This window comes from Rattus norvegicus, chromosome 1 (assembly GCF_036323735.1).
Source record: "Rattus norvegicus strain BN/NHsdMcwi chromosome 1, GRCr8, whole genome shotgun sequence".
Lineage (NCBI taxonomy): Eukaryota > Metazoa > Chordata > Mammalia > Rodentia > Muridae > Rattus > Rattus norvegicus.
In genome coordinates this window covers 121,234,006-121,252,921 of record NC_086019.1, presented here as the reverse complement: position 1 = coordinate 121,252,921, position 18,916 = coordinate 121,234,006, and the positions used below count along the sequence as shown (strand labels likewise).

General features: G+C 37.0%; 1 long non-coding RNA gene across 5 annotated transcripts in view; it reads left to right on the top strand.

Moving 5' to 3' along the window:
- LOC134483413 (uncharacterized) overlaps positions 1-18,916 on the top strand; it is a 723,689-nt gene that overhangs the window by 264,414 nt on the left and 440,359 nt on the right. The gene's annotated exons all lie outside the window — the stretch shown is intronic.

The following is an 18,916-nucleotide window of genomic DNA, read 5'->3' as shown; positions in this document are numbered from 1 at the left end:
TCCTTCCTTCATGTAAGCTCACAAAAGCATTAATGTATATCATGATAGTACTTTCTTTGATATGCACTAATTTAATCATTTATTAACCATGAATCCATGGACAGAAGCATCCAATAGGTTTATGGAATCTATCAACTATTTTGTATATGATTATTTCCATTCCCCATAGTTTTACACAGAAAATACAATATGTGCTAAAACTGAAAATTGCATTTATTAACTGATATAAACAAAAATTCCTCCCTTCCCATTTAAACAATAAACTATGCCTATACATTTTATACAAGGGTATGCCAGATTTTTGATTCTTTGAATATTTTCATGTGTACACTAAATTATTGGTATGATTATGACTTATGGATTGATTTAAATCAGTAAGATTTAGCATGGTAATAGTGGGAGATGTGCAAGTACTATGAAGGCCCTGTTTAGTTGCAGGATCCTACTGCAGAAAACTGTGCCAATTATGGGTTTCATTTTGGGACTCAAATTCAACTAAAAATGTTGGTAATTCTCATGATAGGCAGTTCATCACTGTATCAGAAGTATTCATTGGCAGGAAGTATTTCCAGGCTTGATGAAGTGGTGATTATACTTCTTCTGCAGTAGCCTGCTTCATATATTCTGGTACTATGAAAGCTATCCACTATGGTACACAGTAGAATCAAGCTTATTGGTCAATGCTTGATACATTCACTCTGTTCTTTGACTTAACCATGTGTTTACCTAAGCAATAGGGTCTTACTCTCAAATTCTGTATGGTAACCGAGAAGGTTTGTAATGGGATGGACTTTATGCGAATTCTCTGGAAAGTAAATTCAAAGTAGACAACCCAATCTGGCACTGGACAATGTACTTGTCTGACTATAGTGTCCTGTGGAGAAACCATTGTCTTATTACTAGTTAACATTATTTGAAAAAAGTTCATATAAATATTTGTGTAGAGAAGCCCCTCTTACAGAAGCTTGATTCCATATGCCTTTCTCAAAACGACTTTAGGGATATTTATCCTTCCTCACATTCACTCCTCACATCTCAGCTTCTACTAGCAGCACAATGTAGTTCAGTGGTTTGTATATGGTTGGCCCAGCTAGTTGGACTATTTGGTGATGTAGTTTTGTTGGAGTAGGTGTGTTCCTGTGTGTGTGGTCTTTAATAACCACATCTTAGCTATCTGGGATCCAATCTTCTGCTTGCTGCCTTCATAATATAAGTGTAACTCTCAACTGTTACAGCCCCATGTCTGCCTTAAAACTGCTGTGCTTCTACCTTGAAGGTAATAAACTGAACCTCTGAACCTATAAGTCGGCCACAGTTCAATGTGATCTTTGTAAGAGTTGCATTGCTCATGGTTTCTGTTCACAGAAGTAAAAGCCTTATTAAGACAATTAGTCTGTCACTAGTTTCCCTTCATATTTATACGATTGTTTTTTAAAAACTCCCTCCAATGAAATACAGACCCATGATATTATGAGTTTCTTGATGTGTATATTTATTACAAGATCATATATATACATATATATACATATATATATGAAAATAATTTTTAACTTTTTAAAACTTAATTTTATATTTTAATTCTTCCCTTTAGATTGTGCTCATTGTCCCCCTCCCAAATCACCACCCCTCCCACAAACTTCCCCTATTCTTCCTCTCCCCTTCTGAGCAGGTGGGGAATGCCTAGGCATCCTGCCACCCTGGCAATTCAGACAAAGGTGATTGCTGTTTAAGCCTGACAATTTGAGTTTGCTCCCTAGAATATATACACATGCACATGTAGTGAACTGACTCTCCAAATTATTCTGTGACCTTTACATGTGGTCATGGTACACACACACACACACACACACACACACACACACACACAGAGAGAGAGAGAGAGAGAGAGAGAGAGAGAATAAATCTCTGAGTATCTTACGCTGAAGTAAGTGTGTACTATTCAGCAGTAGCCACAATATTGAAGAAAGCTGACTTTATTCCTTTACTGTCTATAATAGTTATAACTCTACCAGCCTGTCTTCCACAATGAATCCTGAAGCTTGTAAAGGAGACAAGATATAGACTTTTTATTTAGTGACTGGAATTGAGCATTCTCTTGTTTCGTGAATCTTGAACAGCTATTGATCTCTGTTAGGCATGATGTGACAGCAGACGAGTCTTCTCTCAAGAGGGTTGAAAAATACAGTAAGCTATGGGTCTAAGGATAAGTCATTAGGACTTAGATTAATACAGTGTTCATTTAGCAGAGTAATAACATTTGCCTTTCCCTTCTGGCCTATGTTCTGTTTGGCTACAGGTTTTTGATTCAAATAACAGGACACTTTATACATTTCAATTTGGGGAGCAAGCCTTAAATCCAACCAGAATGTACGCTAGTTATTCTCATGACACTCATACCACTATTGCATCAGTAGGCAATTTTTCCTGGCCTGTTGATGTTACAACTTGCTGAAATCACAGCTATATATACTGCAGTATAAATTGTGTCTGAAAAAGATACAAAACTAGATGAGCAGGGAAGGATTTCATCTGGAAGAAATGGAAGGAATGTGAATATGATTTAACCACACTAAGGAATTCACACACACATACACACACACACACACACACACACACACACACAAACACACAGACACACACACAAACAAAATGCAGAAATACATGCATGAAGTTTTGCTGATGCCATATTTTTATTATATCCATAATAATAAAATATAGATAAATAGGTATATATGTAGGTAAGTAGGTAGATAGACAGATCTATGTTGAATTGGAATCTATCAGCATTATTCAGTCAATTATTGAAGTTCAATATCTCAAAATGCCACTCCACATTTGTTCCTTATCCTTTTTCATTTTCCTGTCCTATATACAGGAGCATTTGTGTGCATGTGACTTTTTATTATTCATGCATTCAGGAATAGATTCATGTGTATGTTCAGACGGATCATCTTGCTAATAAGTATATGCACAAAGCCACGGCCTTGCTACTTAACCTATTGTAAGCAACTAATACCTCTGATTTCAGAGCATAGTGTTCAAAGAAATCATTTAAATTGCATTCATATGCATGTATTCATAAAGGGTTTACTGTTTGTTAACAGAGTAACCATAAGATGTCTCTTAATGTTACTTATCTCCATTTTCCTTGCTCTACTCACGTCTTCAATAATTATCATACTTGTTCTCTCCATTTTCAAGCCACCATACGATGCATATCGATTTATTCTATCCCTCCTAAGGAGACCTATCTATTATTCCTAGTCCCTCACTCTAAACACAATTTCTATGATTCTATGGATTGCACATTGGTAATCATTGACTTAACAGCTAATGTCCACACATAAACAAATAGATTACATATTTGTTTGGTTGGTCTGAGCTAATTCATTCTGTATGATGTGTCCTAGTTCCATTCATTTACCTGTGAATTTCATTATTTCATTTCTTTTGGGGAATGAAATTTTTGAATAAAAAAGGAGATAGAAGGTACCATGCTATAACCTGAAATTCCACACTGAGAGAGATGAACTTGAAGTACCTGTCTGAGGACACTTTGGATTACACTACTTAGATGGAACCCTAGGCTGCAGTTTGGGAGTATGTATCAAAAATCACCCAAAAAATTGAGGTTAAATGATGAAATAAATGAACAAATAACAACTTTATCTGAGACATAAGTAGAGTAAATTATTTTGCAGTAACTTAATATTACATGCTTGAACAAAAGGAAAATACAAATCAACACAAATGGTATTTATTGTTTTAAAACCATTGATACATAGATATGTTGTTCAATCTAGGATGAATGCCCAGTATGTGGCAGTTCCAGGGTTGAAACTTCACTGTTTCAGTGAAAAAAATATTATAACTCACCAGTGACTGGACAGTGTATGTTAAATGAACTCCATTTAAAACCGAGTTCCATCTAGGAAAGCATCAGAGCAGAAGTAGAGGTTTGACTTGGACAAGTTTTCTTTGGACCAAGAGAAATGTATCCTCTGAAGACTAACTTAATTAAATGTTAATACATAAAGATGAATGAATATGTAATCTGTATCAGTGTTTGAAATACTAATTTTTGAAAAGTGCCTTTTTCAAACAACATATTCTAATCCTTCCTTATTTTGCCCTCCCTGATTTTTTTCTATTTTCACAACAACCTAATTTGTCATGTTCTCATTCCACCCCTTAGAAAATATAAAAAGAAAAAAAAATCCCGACTGACACAGAACAAAAAACCAAATGAATCAGAAAGGATAAAACACAAGAAGCACATAGACACACAGATATACATGCTTACAGAGAAAAGCCCAAAAAAATATTAATTTGGGTGTAATAATGTATGAGAAATTACCAGCATGGTTAAAAATATAATATATTATGAATCAAAATTACCATTTATTTATGTAAGGTAGAATGAAGCACCTGTCTCAGTGTGGATTCTACTCCCATGAAACTGTACTGGAACAAAGCAGTTTTTGATATCAGAAAATTTGTCAACTGGAGAGAGCTTCTTTGTGAGGTAGATCATATTCAGTTCCAGCTATTAGTGGTTGGATGCCAAATACTTTTTTTTTAATCTTTTTTCCCTTTTTTTCTTTATTAATTTGAGTATTTCTCATTTACATTTCGATTGTTATTCCCTTTCCTGGTTTCCCCCCCCAACAATCACACTCACTGGGGGTTCAGTCTTAGCAGGACCAAGGGCTTCCCCTTCCACTGGTGTTCTTACTAAGATATTCATTGCTACCTATGAGGTTGGAGCCCAGGTTCAGTCCATGTATAGTCTTTGGGTAGTGGCTTAGTCCCTGGGAGCTCTGGTTGGTTGGCATTGTTGTTCATATGGGGTCTTGAGCCCCTTCCAGCTATTCCAGTCCTTTCTCTGATTCCTTCAACGGGGATCCCGTTCTCATTTCAGTGGTTTGCTGCTGGCATTCACCTATGTATTTGCTGTGTCTCTCAGGAGAGATCTACATCCGGTTCCTATCAGCCTGCACTTCTTTGCTTCATCCATCTTGTCTAATTGGGTGGCTGTATATGTATGGGCCAGATGTGGGGCAGGCTCTGAATGGTTGTTCCTCCTGCCTTTGTTTTAATCTTTGCCTCCCTATTCCCTGCCGAGGGTATTCTTTTTCCCCTTTTAAAGAAGGAGTGAAGCATTCACATTTTGATCATCCGTCTTGAGTTTCATGTGTTCTGTGCATCTAGAGTAATTCGAGCATTTGGGCTAATAGCCACTTACCAATGAGTGCATACTATGTGTGTTTTTCTGTGATTGGGTTACCTCACACAGGATGATATTATTCAGTTCATGCTCCACTATGTTCATAGCAGCCTTATTTATAATAGCCAGAAGCTGGAAAGAACCCAGATGCCTTTCAACAGAGGAATGGATACAAAAATGTGGTACATCTACAAAATGGAATATTACTCGGCTATCAAAATAATTTTGACCTGCAAACCAGTGCAGAACCTAGGCATGGCTTCCTGATTTATATGAGTCAATATGTGTATCAGTCCTGTTGTATCTGGACATTATTAACTTGCTTGCATTCCTCCCAGCACCACTGTGCTTTACAATATTTCTTCCATGCCTTCTACAAAACTTTCCTGAGCTATGAAGGAAAAGATTAGATGGCATTGACTCATTTATGATAGTATGATCCAAGGTCATTTGCTCTGCATGTTGTGGAGATATGGTTCTCTATAACTGGCTCCATCTATTGTATATGCTAGCTTTGTGTTAATAGGAGAGCAGTATATTGACATATGGGCAAAAAAGAATGTTATTAGGAATCATTTTGTACCTACATTTCTATAGCAAACAATAATACCTGCTTTAATCCTTAAACTCCAGTGTTTTGTCATGAGCACAAAGGTAGAAATGTGTTCTGTCTCATTGTGTATGTCTCAAATCCAGTCAGATAGTATTGTTTACTCCATTGATGGTGCCACTATTGCAGCAGTGTATCCTGTAGGCAGCTGACTGTGGTAGGTCAAGTAGTATAGAGGTGGGTTGGTGTTTAAGTTTTCCCTCCGTAACCATGCCAAACACATTTCAGAACCAGCAACACTATTCAGGAGGTAAAGGTTTTAGTTAGGCACCTGTCTTCTCTATGTTCAAAAAATGTAGGTGTTGTCTTCAACAGTAGAGCTATCATGAGTTGTATGGAGCATTCAGTAGCTTAGGCAATAGTTTGAAGTGATTGGAGTATTACAATGAGGACACATTGTCCAAAAAATATAGTAGATAGAGCCAATACATGGGGTTGGAGAATTCATTTGGTGGGAAGAGATGTCTAATTCGGTCATTCTCTCCCATTATTTTTTATTTCCTTTAGACATTTTATTTATGTTATATATTAAGAACTGATCTGACTCAAAGTTTTAGCTGTCCCCCTTAGTATTTCACAGTGTCTTCTTCATTCCCCAATCTCCATTTAATTGCTGCATTCCAATGTCATTCCAAATTATCACAATAATTATTCATATTATTTCTCAATTGTCCCAAAATCCTTCCCTCCATCCTAATTCTTGTATGCTGTTGTCAAGTCGTAAAACATCCAAATATAAACTATACAGACTGTTTTGTCTTTAAGGTTCTGGATAACTCACAATGAGGTTTGCTGTTGTTGTTGTTCAATCCATTTAACTATGAGATCCATTACTTCATTTTTAATAGCCTAGTAATATTTCATTTTGTAATATACCATATATTTTATCAATTTCTCCACTATGGAAAGGTAGGCTATTTCCTATTTATAACTAATATGACTATAGCCGCAATGAATAGGAACTAGTAAGTATGTCTATAATATGATATGGAATCCCATCAATTTATAATCAACAATGGTACACATGGAACTTGAGGTAAATCATTCCCAGGAAACCAAACTGATTTCCAATGTGGCAGTAAAAGTGTGTTTTTTTCACCAGCAGTGGCTGAGATTTCTTATTACTCATCATCCTAGTTAGCATGTGTGCTCTTCACGATCCCGATTAATGAAAAATAAAATTTCAACAAGATTACAATGTGCATATTTGTGATTACTAAGGATGGTGAACTTTTCCTTAATGAAAACAGCATTTGAATGATTAATTATGGGTAATTAGAGGAAAAAATTTGTCTTTGTATACCAAAAGGATAAGTGAGTAAAAGGCATGGAAATTGGGATACAGAAGACAATGGAAAGATTAGTATTCAGAGACAAACCATAGCAAATAGAGTACACTAAACCATTGAAACATACTTTAAATGAGTATATTAATCTATTTCAACACATACACACACACACACACACACACACACAGAAACACACACACAAACACGCACACAATTTTGTGGTTTCATCAGTATAAAAAAGCCATCCAGATATGAATACAAATATGTTAATAAATTTAAGAAACATTTAGTTCATGGGTAGGGATAAGAAAATATGAAGCAGACATTTAATAGGGAAAAGAAAATAAACATATGATAATAGTTAATTCAGCCTACTACAAATGAAATTGTCATTAAAAATGTATTCTCATGGAAGAAAGTCCCTTTGGTACTCATAGATCTAAGACAAATATTACATTTGCCATTAAAAATCTCAAGCCAAGGTATGACTGAAAGAATTTTTACATCTGTGCTCACCAAGCTATCTGGCTTTCAACAAAAGAAGAAGATGGAAAATTCTATAAAAGTTTGGGTTTTTTTTCTTTGTTTTGTTTTTTGTTGTTGTTTTTTACATTCCAAGTTATATTCCCTTCCTTGTCCACACATGCCCCTGAGAGTTCCACATCCCATATTTCCTCCCTACCCTGCCTCCACTTTTCAAGAGGATGTCCCAACCCTACCCAACCCACCAGAACTCTAAACTTCCTGGGGCCTCTAGTCTCAGGAGGATTAGGTGCACCTTCTCTGACTGAACCCAGACACAGGAGTCCCCCGTTCTATATGTGTTGGAGGCCTCATCTCAGCCGGTATATGCAGCCTGGGTATGATCCAGTGTTTGTGAGATCACAAGGGTCCAGGTTATCTAAGACCGCTTGTCCTCCTACATGGTTGCTCTCCTCCTTAGCTTCCTCCTGCATTTCCTTAATTCAATCAGAGAGGTCATGGTTCATTGGTTGGGTGCACATATCAGTATCTGACTCTTTCAGCTGCTTGTTGGGTCTAATGAAGGGCAGTCATGATTGGTCCATTTTTGTGAATGCCCCAATGCCTCAGTAATTTTGTATGGTCTTGGGGCCTCCGCTTGAGCTGGATCCAACCTTGGGCCTATCAGAACACAGTGGTACCCAAGGATACAATATAACATTTTTCTTAAAGGATTTAAAGGATGATCTCAAAGTTGAAACCTATGCTTTAATTTCTACTAGGGGCATCTAATGTACACTCTTCTTCAGAGACGTAGAAAGAATGACACAGTACCCTGTTTTCTGCCACATCACATTATACACAAGTCATCACATTTGTTAAAGATCAATGAAAATCCTCTGAGGCTGCCTGAGAGAAATAATGGAAAAAGAGAAATACTTTACCATAATTACATACATAGTAAAAATTTAAAAGTTTAATTAATTAATTGACCGTTATTATGTGTGTAATATTTATTTTTCATTTTGTATGGTGTACTCTTGCAAATATTCTTCATATCAGTTACACTACCGTTTATAGAACTAAAAGGACTTTATTAGGTGAAGTCTTGAAGATGTGAAAGTGGCAACACACAGCCAACAAGGATGGGGCAGTATTTCTGGCAACAGTAATTGAAGATAAGTCCTTTAATGATAACCATTAACTCTTTTAGATTGTCACAGCACTCGTACTAGGTTTCATTAGCACTCACTAATTAGCTCTTTTTCATTGTGTGGTGGGTCTTTCTGAAAATAAAACAGTTGTCCTATTTCCTACTGAATGCAGAAAATGCTGAGAAGTCAACATGAAAGCGGCCCATTCCTCTTGAAGTTTCTTTAGTTTTGCATGTAGGATAAAGCTTTTCCTCTTTAAATATACAACTCTTTAATTGCTCCTCATGGGCTTATTGCTTATTAACGTCTTCAATATGTATCTCAGCACAAAAATTTTTCTATTTATTTTTCTTGTCGATGTTGAACTTTTCCTATGTAAATTTCTTATTTTTACTCATTCATTTTTGGATATTTTATTTATTTGGATTTCAAACGTTAACTCATTTCTAGGTTTCCCCTCTGCAAAACCCTGTCCCATTACATGTACCACTGCTTCTATGAGGGTGTTCTCCCATTGACTCACCCACTTCTACCTCTCTGTCCTGGCATTCCCCTACACTGGGGCATCTAGCCTTCACAGGACCAAGTGTCTCTCCTCCCATTGATGCTAGATAAAGCCACCCTCTACTCAAAATGTGGCTGGAGCCATGAGTCCCTCAGTGCATAACTTTGGTTTGTGGTATAGACCCTGGGAGCCCCCCCCCCGGGGGGGGGCTCTGGTTGGTTGAGATTTTTGTTCTTCCTAGGAGGTTGCAAGCTTCTTCACCTCCTTCAATATTTTCCCTATTCCTCATTTGGAATCCCATTGCTCATTCAATTGTTGGGCGGAGGCATATGCCTCTGTATTTGTCAGTCTCTGGCAGAACCTCTCAGGAGACATCTCTGTCAGGTTCCTGTCAACAAGCACTTCTTGAAATCAGCAATAGTGTCTGGGTTTGATATCTGTATATGCAATGGATCACCAGCAGGGTCAGATACTGCATGGCCTTTCCTTCAGGCTTTGCTCCACACTTTGTCCATGTATTTCCTCTCGACAGTAGCATATCTGGTTTAAAATTTGAAGATGAGTGAGTGAACCCATCCCCCAACTGGGGCCTTGCTTAACCTCTGGATTTAGACTCTGCAGTTTCTTCCTCCCTTTGTTGGACAGTTTAGCTAATCTCGCCCCCTTTGAGTCCTGGAAACCTCTTGCTTTTCCGGCATCTGGGACTTTCTGGTGGCTACCTACAGATCCCCATCCCCCACTGCTCTACACATTTGTTCAATTTCCTGACATTCTGCAAATCATCCTGATCTCGTATACCTCATCCTGTCCCAATTTTTCCTTTCCTCTCATCTTTTCCTCCCAGTAGCTGGTAAGATAATTATGTTTTATAGGATAAACATAACTCGGTTTCTAAGGTGTCTTTTTCATTGCATATATACTTATAAAATATATGGGCTTAAAGCAAAATTTTGAAATCTTGATCTTGAGTGTTAGCAGTATTAAATTTCTGTTGTTCTACATTCAGGATTTTCTATTATTTGTTTTAAAGTTATTTTCTCATTCATTAAATACCCTGTAGAGTGTATCCTCTTTCCTCTTCATCAAGTCGTTTCCCATATCTTTACTGTCATCCAACTATACTTCTCCAAAATAACCTTCAAAAAAAGGCGAGTTTCCTTGAGACATATCAACTAAATATGGCCTAGCATGTTACAATAGAACTAGGAACAAATCTTTTCATTAAGAGTGAGTGATTCAAACAACAGTGATTTAATTCCTTTGGATGAACTAATTCCGCCTCTCCTTCCTTCATACTGAATTTATTGTGTCCATATTAGGTACTAGATATCCTGAACAATAGACATTCCCTAAATCCAGCGGAATATTTCTCAGCCATGGCCCTGATTCAATCACTTGTATGCCATTCAATTTCCTTGCAATCAAGCAAAAAACAATTCCTGCTATTGGATTTGTATTTGGGCATTATGTTAATTTCATATGCCTTGAACAAAAATATGTTTGCCATTTTTATTGTTATCAGAATACATTTCTCAGTACATCCTCACCAGCATATTTGAAACAATAAGGTTCACTGACCTCTGTGCTTTATATTTGTACCTCTAGCTCTTGATCACCTCTGTGGACTGTCATAATCTCTATTAATCAGCCTTGTTTCCTCAGAGTAATTTTCTGCTTTATATCAGAGGGGCACCTGGAAACCAGGAAGAGAAGAGTGGTAACCTGGAGTATTGATTCACAGTGCCTATTTTGGGCTGATTTTTTAGTAATATCTTCTCAGCTGATCTAATTACTCTAGTGGCTAACAGCTTCAGAATCTACTGTTTCTTCAGGCTCATCTTGTCTAGAATCTTTCTCCCTGTCTCTCCTTTATCTCTGTCTCTCTCATCTTCTTTCTCTGTATCTCTCTATGTCTATTTATATCTCTAATTTCTTTTTCCCTGCATTAAATATAAATGCAGAGATAAAGAGGAATGCATTGTAGTTCTTACTCAGTCTCTTAGCCTGAATCCTCCAGAATTCCCTTTCCACATGAGATAAACTTTGTTTCCTGGATGTATTAGAGAAATTTTCAATTCACAAATTTCAATACTGAAGCCACTAATTTGAAACCCTTGGTATGTTGGCAGTGAATGCTGGCCATTTTGCTCTTAATAATGAATCAGTTGTAATACAGAAAAGTCCAAAATCAAAGAGGTAATGTCTCTGGGAAGTGATGCTTTGGGGTTCAGCATGAAACTTTGTTCAAAAAATGATGAGGTAGTAAGTATTTAGGTAGTAACATTTTATGAAGGCATGGAGACTTCATGGAAAGCCACTGAGGCTTGTCACTGGGGAGCTGCGGGGGTGGTATGGATAGATTTCCTGAAGACATGCAAGAAGAGGTTATTGTTAAATGTTAAAACCCAGTTGCTGCAATGTACCCCAGTATTTTGGGGGATGGAAGAATAATAGGACAACCAGAACAATCAGCAGCCACCATGGTGAGGAAATAGCCATATCTATCTATATTAAAATACTAGCTGTACAGGTTCTGTAGTAGTACGAGATAGAAAACTTTACCGATTGCCTTAAAAGATATCACAAAATAGTAAGTGGATCACAAATATTAATAGATTGAAGTATAAACGATGGTGATGTTTCATTTTATTGCTTCATATTTTTGCTTGATTCTTCCCTTTTGAAGAAAAGGAAGTACTTCGAACAAAGGAACAACAATGGGTCATATTCTAAGATAAAGAATTTATAAATAGGACCTTGAGAGAAAGCAAAGGGAATTATAAACTGGACAAAACTGCAACCCATAGATTGGGAAAAGTTCTTCAACAACTGGACATCTAATACAAGGTTAATATTGAAAATATACATTAACCAAGACATTAGACTCAATAATCCTATTTAAAATAATAATTATTCATTTAATATAATAATAATTTGAAATAATCCACTTAAAAATGAGGTAGAGAGCTAAACAAAGAGTACTTAACTTGGGAATCTCAAGTGGTTTAGAAGCTCCTACATAAATGTTCAACATCCTTAGTCATCAGGGAAATGGTAATCAAATGATGCTGAAATTCCACATTATACAAATCATAATGACTGAGATCAATAACTCAGGTGACAGCAAATGCAAGCAAGGATGTGGAGAAGGAGAAAAACTCATCCATTGCTGGTGTGACTGTAAGATGTTAAAACGACATTGGAAATCAATCTGTCAATTACTTAGAAAATTGGACACAGTTCAAATTGTGGTTCCAACGATAACACTCCAGAGCTAATACCCAAAGGTGCGCCAGTATATAATAAAGACAAATGCTCTACTATGCTCCTAGCAGCTTTATTTATAATACCAGAAGCTGGAAAGAACCCAATGTTGCTCAACAGAGGAATGGATACAGAAACCATGTTACATTTGCACAATGGTATACTGCTCAGATATTAAAAACAATAACTTCATGAAATTCATAAGCAAATGAATGGAACTAGAAAATGTTATCTGGAGTATGGTAACCTACTCACAAAAGAACATAAATGATATGCACTCACTGGTAAGTGGATATTTACCCAAGTTCCAGAATATCCAAGATACAGTTAATATACCATATGAAACTCAAGATGAAGGAAGACAAAAATTTGGATGCATCAGTCCTTCTTAGAAGGGGGGACCCAATACTCATGGTAGGGAATACAATGATATTAAGGGAGCAGGGAATGAGGGAAAGGCCATGCAGATACTGCCCAGCCTGTGGATCCATCCCATATGCATCCACGGAACCCAGTCACTAGTGCTGTGGCCAAGAGAAGCTTGTGGACAGGAGCCTGATGTGAAAGTCTCCTGAGAGGTTCTGCCAAAGCCTTGCCTATAGAAATTAATATTCTTGTGGCTAACCATCAGACTAAGCAGGGACCCCACTGAAGGATTAGAGAAAGGACTGAAGGAGCTGATAGGGTTTGAAACCACGTAGGAAGAACAACAACCAACCAGACAACCCAGAGTTTCCTCAGACTAAATAAACCACCAACTTGGGGACCCATGATTTTAGCTGCCCGTGTAGCAGAGGATAGAATTATCTTGCAATGACAGCAAGGATTCCTTGGTCCTCTGAGGGCACTTTTCCCTAGTGTAGTGGAATGCCAGGGTTTTGAGGTGTGAGAGGGCTGGGGAGAGGGTGAGCATCCCCATAGAAGCATTGGGATGGGCGATGGAAGAGAAGGGAACCAGGAAAGTGAATAATATTTGAAATATAAATACATAAACTATCCAATAAAAAGACAAAGAATATAAATAATGTGTAAATAGAAAAGAATTAAAAATAGCTCTCATGGTTTATTTCCTCACATCTGTAATCATATCCTTCAGAAGATATAAGCAAACTGACCACTACAATTGTTTGGACAGCCTAGGCTACAGAATGAGCCTCTTTCTCAAAGTTCCAGAAATAAAGAAAGGATGATCAAAAGAAGAAAGTATGTAAAGGCAAGGAGGGAGAAGAGAGGACTCCAATATTCAGATACAATGAAGAGCTCAAGAGACATGAGTTAAAAGATTATCCCATGTACACTAGAATTCTCTGCTATGAAAAAAAGGGAACATGGAAAACTGAGCATAATTAGAGTTCTCCCAAGAAAAACAAAAACAATAGGTACACATTTTTTTTATTCCCTGATAGCGTTCCATGTATCATTTGGGTCAATTTTATGATCTATTAATTCAATATTGCAACAATTCTTCTAACTGCCCATGTTAAGTAACCATTGTATTCGTCTCTTAGTCCCCTTCATTATACAGATATCGTAAGTAGGACATACAATTTTTTTATAAGTTTCAAAAATAATATTTCCAATTCTCTAACTGAAATCAAATGCAGAAATTACAAAGCCATGATATCTATCCACAGAATATCATAGTAAAGATTACTGCATACATCTTATACAGGTTTTTATTCTTAAATAATATTGAGATGGTTATTTTCTTTTTCAACCTGATGAGATTTAGAATCACCTCAGAGACAAGCTTCCATCATTACTGAGCAGGATTATCTTAATTTAATTTAGGAAGCAGAACCTGTCTTGTGGTCAGCACAAAGTTGTGGATCCTTAGCACTGGTTTTTTCACTAACAAGTTGGCTTTATGTGTCCAAAGCAATAATTCTAAAACCCAAAGCTCACAGAAGGATGTTTTAATAATATCAACAATCACTTCTTACTTTTATAATAGAAATTGAAAATTGTTTAAAAACACAGGTATTTCTTTGAGTTTTCAGCATCTGAATTCCACCTTGACACAGGATCTTGAAAGCTGAAAAAAAATATTACATGCATTTTCTTGTTTTCTAACCTTATGTAATTTTTAACTTTTGTCAGTATTGTATAACATTTGTAATGTATACTAATCCATGATAAAACTGCCTTAATCTTAATCTGCTCAGAGGTACATGAAGTAGGAAGGATTGCATTCAAAGCCAGTGTATTCTACACAGGAAACTCCACATCTGGAAAGTGCTATTGATATAAATTTTGCCTTTAAAAATATGGAATCAGCTTTGTCTTATTAAATACTCCCTCCCAGGCATCCTCTGAAAACTTTGACAAATACAACACTGCTGCATTGTAGTTTTACTGACTTTTTCCTCCAACTAATCAGTATTTGATAGGTATCTTTAAACTACAGGATGATAGGCAATAGGCATATGTTTTCAAGAAGATTTAAACTTCTCCAGCTTTGGCAGAACCTTCAGAGGGAGTGACCTGCAGTAGCACAGTCTGTTTATGGGTGGTCATCCCCCTCCTCTCAGCATGGCATGTATTGATATGTTACCATATGTATCTGCTCATTGTTACATTGAATCAAATTTAGCCACACAGGTATACTTTCTGAAAGTTCTGTCATGGGTTTGAAGCAAGTTATTTCCATATATAGTCATAGACAACTTTTTTATTTTTGAATATTTTTCTTTCCACGATTTTATAATGCACAGTACATGCTTTTCAAATATAAATCAGAGTTTGGTGTGGTTGTAAAGCCAAGGATATATTTTGTGGATTGTGGTATGGTTTGGTTAGAGGACTTGCCTCAGCAAGCCCATACAGATTAATTCCTTCCTCAGAGGGAACAGACATAGGACAGGTCTACTCTAGGAGAGAATTTATTTGGGCATAAGAAGGGGAGGTAGGTAGAAGTAGAAGGAGAGAGAGAGAGAGAGAGAGACAGAGAGAGACAGAGTCAAAGACAGAGAGACAGAGAGAGACAGAGACACAGAGACAGAGAGATACAGAGACAGACACAGAGAGAGACAGACACAGAGACACACACAGAGAAAAGAGAGAGAAAGAGAGAAACAGAGAGAGAAAGAGAGGCAGAGAGAGAAAGAGAGACAGAGAGATGAGGCCAGCCAACCACATGTGGAGAACGGAGAGAGGTAGAAGGGAGTCAGAGAAAGTGAAGAGAGGCCAAAAAGTCCAATTTATTGCAAGCCAAGCCTACCTGGCTGTTGCTAATATCTGTTTGGTGGAGCCTAAAAGAAAGCACGTTAAGGTGCTAAAATTCCTCCATTTTTGTCTAATAAAAAATAGGAGAAACTAGAAAGACGTGATGGTATATCAGCAATAGATTCAATGTGACCTTTAGCTGCTTCTTGCTGACTTTGGAGTGATGTGTCTCTAGGAAACCTAAGAAAATGGGGATAGAAACGTTGGTCAAGTCTTAGGAGATTTCTAAGTTTTCTTGCTGTTTGGGGTCTGTCCATTTGTAGTTTGGAAGGTGAAGGCCCAGAAAAGTGCTTGTTTCTATGAGAATAGGCTGGAGCTTCTGTGGGTTGCTCTCCTGGAGCTGTCCTGGATATAGAGTTTTAGTAAATGCCCGGATTCGTCAAAATGCTGAAACACGTGCCCTCATGTATGCCACCAGTCCCAACCACACACAAACATAGAAACACACACACTTAACATGCATGCACACACACGCGCGCACGCGCGCACACACACACACACACACACACACACACACACACACACACACACACACACACACACGAGGTAGAAAATAAAGTTAAGTAAGTTCGGGGAAAATAAGTTTTCATAAATGTATATTTGAAACCCTTAAGCAGTGGAGGTTGAGATGAGAGTTTCAAATCCAGGGAACAGGAGAGGAATAGGGAACAGGTAGAAACTTGGCTATTGATTGGAAGATGGAGCCTGTTTGGTCCATGAGAGGTAGATCTGAGTGTGTTTCCCGGAGCGTATGAATTTACAAAAGAGATGCTTGTTAATACCATGAACAGTGTTTAAACTGAGATTAGGGAAGACAAATGTCTTTTGGGAAGCAAAAAAAGTCATTAAAAAGTCAATCAAAATTTGATATTCTTGTGAATTTGATTGTTGATCACATGAATTTAGTGTATGAAACACTTCAAGTCTGTAGATAGAAGACAGCCAAAGGAAACTTAAATTTGTAACTTTGATAGATGATAGTTTAAATATAGCATGAGATATTGCTTAGTATATATTTAGAAGACAATCAAAGGAAACAGAATTTTAGCTTGTGATTATTAAAGTTGGGTCATATAGTGGAATGTTTTACTATGGTTAGGCTAATTTATCAAAACTCCCTTGAAAAGAATTAGAATTTTAAACTGTTAAAGTCCTAATACAACAATGACATAGTAAGGGGAAGAAATATGAAATATTTAGTAACTGAAATCTGAGGTTAGGTAAGGAATTAGCAGAAGATTTCATCTGTATAAGTTCATCTGAACTTGTATATCCTTTACCATGAAGTCTATGAGCAAGGCAAACCTTTGTATTTTAATAACAGATCTGATATCCTCAATTAGTTAGTGAATAGACTAATGACCAAATATATTAGTGGATTACCTTGGGGTAAGGGACTAGTTGTCTGTTTTCAGCTGTCACACTTTCATTAGTTTAGCTTCAATGTAATCAGAAAACTGGGAAGAATAAATTATAATCTAGATGTAATATATTAATTAAAATGACATAGGTTAGTCTGTAGATCATTACCTAAACAGTTTTTCCAGGTCCCTGTGTTCTCCATCACAACTCATGCAAAGGTAGTCTGCCCATCAGGCCTAGAGATGAGAGGCTCTCCTGTATAGAAGGAATTTTGGAGCAATGACTCACCTTGTCCTAGGCAATATGAGACATTTAATTCTCTGGGTGTCCTCTGTTTGTCTACAGATTAGGGTGAGCCCTGGCAGCAGGCAAGAAAATGACCTCATCTCTCATAGTGGCCATTGTACCGCAATCCAGGTAGAGACACTTGTCGTTCTGACATCATCTTGGATATCTTGTGCCAGGTATCTGTGAGGATTTGGAGGTCTCTATCTGTCCTAGTAAACTTAAACATTTCATGTTATAGAAAGCAGATTTCTGACACGATCGAGAGGATCTGTTAAATATATATGAATTAGACAATCTATGTCTGTTTTTAATTATTGGTTCTGACTAGTATCAAGGAAGCACAGAGATTATGACTTAATGGCAGTAATAACAGCATCAAAACATTGGCTAAACACATATTTAAGGCAGTAATCATAGAATCATCAGAGAAGAATATACAGACAGACAGACAGACAGAGGCTGAGAGACAGATAGAGAGAACGAGAGAAACAGAGAGAAATATACCTAAATGATTCAAAATAAAGTGACTGGGAAACCTGGGAATTTACCAAGAGTGAACAAAGAGCCCTACTTGAGAGACACGATATAGGATGCCTAAAGGTCTTGGATTGTAGAGATCAACGTATTCAACAACATAAAATAGGATTAAGAATCCCTTGCACTTGCAGAGTTCTAATGTATCAGTGGGCCCACTAACAGTGCTATCTCCAAACCCTCCTATCAGATGTCTCTTTGGTGAAGAATTGCAGCTTCGATGGCACTGTGGGCGTACTGTTTTACCAGGGTCCACGTGTCTATTTGGCCTTGAAGTTCTCTGTTACCTTCGAAAATGCCACTAAGAAAACTGCATTTGTCTCATTTATTACAACTGAGCCAATATCCAGAGACCTGGAGAGAGTCTTTGCCAACATCATTCAGGTAACTGAATCTGCAGAGCTGAAGGGAAAAATGATAATTTTCAGATGCTCGAAGGGAACCTGATGTTGGAAAAAGACTCCTTAACCATCAAATTCACCATATCCATTATCCATGTTGCTAAAATAAATGTAGTGATTGAAAGCATAATAATGAATCTAGGTATCCATGGTGGCACATGACTTCCCTTCTAGCATTTAAGAAGCCGAAGCTGTTGATCTCAGAGTTCAAAGCATGTCTGTTCTAAAATGTGAGGTACAAGTCCAGAAAATTCTAATGAGTAATACTCTGTTTTAAAAATAAACAGATAAAAGTAAATAAAAAATTATATCAGAGCAATGCTTTTTAAAACACGAGGGAAATAAACTTCATTACTGAAAGATAAACCAATTATTTTATTAACAATATTTTGTACATGGTAAGGTTTTCACTTACATGAACACATAGGAAATTTTAAAAATCCACCTAATCAAGTAAAACCTGAATAGTGCAGAATGTTGTTAAGGCATTATCTGTTATTCCATAGTGATTTCTCATGATAGTACTACAAGTATAGAGAGTTTTTGTATGTTCCCTAGTTTCGGTTATGTTTTTCCTAAGCACTCTTTCTTTCCT